Here is a 3189-nt window from a genome sequence, read left to right as displayed (position 1 = left end):
GTATTGCAAAGTTGAGTTGAGAAAGAATAAACTGGTTTTATTTAAGAAAGGACTTGTATCGCTGAAGTTTCTCGTAAAGAATTTCTACGGAAAATTAACAAACGAACACAGAGACGTAACAATACAATACAGGTGTCTCACGAAACAGTAGACAACTCCCGTGATCAGAAAGTAACATTTACAAAATAAATTTCGCACAAGACCTAAACCGAATTTGGCGTGTTTCAGTCGTATAACTTTAAAAAATTCTGTACATGCTAAATACACACACACACATGTATGTGAAATACGTAGTATTTGTATATTACTTGAGCATCTTACTTCCTTATCATCACCCAACTGGAAACAGTTATTTTACGTCAACTTTACTGTTTTAGGGATGTGAAAATGTTAATATATTCCTAAATATAAACATTTTGTGTGATTTTCACTTTTTTTGGTTAAAAAGAAACTTCTATTTTTCTTGACTGGCATTGGAAGTAAACATTAATTGCTAGGGCTAAGAATTGAAACTCATTGATCCTCGTGAATTTGTCTTATTCCACTTCATTGGTGACTGGAGATACTCTCATGGTGACCAGTCTTACCACCATTGTACTTGAAATGGTTGATTGTATCCTACATTCTTCATTTTGGACCCAAGACTCATGCTTCCTCCAAGTCTCTCGTATCTTTGGACGATTATGACTAACTTTTCTAACAGCCCGCCTTTGCTTTTGGTTCTTCTATATCTTATGAGAATTAAGTCTATCTTTGTTGCTCTAATACCTGAGGAACATATCAATTTTCTCGTACTACAATTGTTTTTGCTGGTTCATGGGTCAACTTTTTTTGTATGCACTACAATAGAATTTTTATTCTTTCTTCCTTAACCTGATAATCACTTCCATGCAGATACTTTTGTTTCAGCTTCATGTTGACTCTTAGAGAACTTTATTTGGCAATCTTTCTCTGGAAATTTTTTTTTGGGGAATTTCTTCATGTTTTGGAAATTAGAGCCGAGGGAAATAATCAACAGTCATCCCTTCTCACGTATCTAGGTGCAGAGAGGTCAAGCAGGTTTTTAATCCTCATGAGTTCATTAAGTCCCCATCCTTTCCATAACTTTGGCTGACTGAGAGAGTGATTGGATGTTTTCTTCATTCTCCCTCTGTTCAGATTTTTTTCTCTACACAATCATTAAAATTCTGATAATCTTTGTCTTGTGTGGTCAGTAAAATGTTACCTGACACACACATCTCCCTTCAGAAGTAATCAAGATCGTCATTTATTCTTGAGATTTATCTCCTTCCACTTTTAGCCAGATAGGTTAAGCAACTCATCAGGCTTGCATGTTCCTTCACGGGAGATGACAATTTTCATCTTTTTAATGTCACTTCCATAAAGTTTATCACCCCATGGTTTCTCTTGCATTTTGGCCATCAGCATTCTTTTGGTGAAATTTCTGCAAGTGGGGATGTAAATCACTCAAGACACCTTTGTGTCACATTACATCACACTTTGGTCTTGTTAGCCTCTGGGTTTCATTTCCTTCCAGTAACCATTCTACAATCTTTCTAGAGGCTCTAAGGAGGCGAGTTGTTTACAAAAAAAGAAGAAAAAAAAAGGAGGTTACAGTTACCCACAAAATGCCAACTGTTGGCCCACAAAGAATAGTTCTCTATTCCAAAATCTGCTATGAGTTGGGTATGTCAGAAAGTGTTAAGCTCATATGTCCATATTCAGTCCTCACTGTTGAGATAGGATTTTCCAAAAGTCTTTTTAGCAGTATACAAGTTACCTTCCAAGCAGTATTGAACCAAACAAAAAGTGGCTTCCAAACCTTTCAACAAGGTAGCTCTTGTTGTCCCCAGTGGACATACCCCCCAATTAAAAATAGGGTAAGGGTATTAATCTTTGAATAGTAGTACGAGTTACCTTCAACACTAAGAACTGGACCACTCTCCATGGTTGTGTCATGTTGGATGGGACTTGAGTTCTTCTTGAGAAGCAGGTCTGGGAGAAATTTGGCAGAAACCTTCTGAACAACTATTTGTATTGGGAAAGAAGAAAGTATTCTCTGCTTGAGATGGATGTGATTTTTCACTGAGAGCTGCTCACACTAGGTCTTTCCCCCCCATTGGTTTTCCCTTTCTGTTACTATAGTCTCAGAAAGGAACTCATCTTTGTAATTTTTTTCCTTACCCCAATGTGGAGTTAGAGCTAATAGTTCTGTGGGGAAACGAGTAACATGGTCTAAATTCAACATTTTCCTTATCTGATCATGTATTTCATATAGATACTCACCTCTCCACCTTTATTATGTGTACTTGCTTCCTCAAGAATGAGTTTTTGGTTCACAATAAGTGCTCAAGTGGAATACTGCACAAGTTGTGTTGTTCTCCTACTGGTGGGGAAGCATAGTCTAATATTGATAGCATCTGACGTTATTATCTGAAGGGTTGAAAGCTCTCTCCACAGCTTGGTACATGTGCAAAAACATTTTGTCAGTAGAGCTAAGTTGACATTGTTCGGGCTATCTATCTGAAACATATTTTGCATGAAATAAAAATGTTAACTTTACTATTCTTAAAAACATCTTATTTGCTATTTGCAATGTGCTGTTCCACATCCTAAAATAGTGAGGTCATTGTCCAAGTGAACGTCTATTTTACAACTATATATTAATGCTCTATTCTAGCATCACACTGTTTTATGACTCGAACTATGAGGAAGGCCAATAACTACAAAGCCTGCATTTTTCTCCTTGTTGTTTTCCTAATTTCTGATGTCTTTTGTCATATCACTTTTGGAGTAGTTTAATCTTATTTCCACACTCTCCAAAACATCAGAATACTCAGTTATTCCCATATTCAGAATTGTGACACAGGAGGATAAAGTTTTTAAATTTCAGGCAGCTCAATCTAAGTTAAAAAAAAAACCTAAAATGGTAACACCTCTATATGAGATTGGTAAAAAATACTTATCATCATTTTATCTTATTTCAGGAACACCGGTGTTTAACAGATTAGAATCAAGTATCTGCAAAATCCAGGTTACATAAATGATATGCAGAGTATTAAAATGAGCACAGGCAACAAGGGAAAAAGAAATAACAAAAGCAAATAAATTAATCAGTATCTTTATTTACAACAGTGCATTAATATGCGTTTTTATAGGGCTGGATTCTTTACACTAGGTGTCTGTGAC

This window comes from Limulus polyphemus, unplaced genomic scaffold, assembly GCF_000517525.1.
Source record: "Limulus polyphemus unplaced genomic scaffold, Limulus_polyphemus-2.1.2 Scaffold2274, whole genome shotgun sequence".
Taxonomy (NCBI): Eukaryota; Metazoa; Arthropoda; class Merostomata; order Xiphosura; family Limulidae; genus Limulus; species Limulus polyphemus.
Note: the sequence above shows the minus strand (reverse complement) of the source record.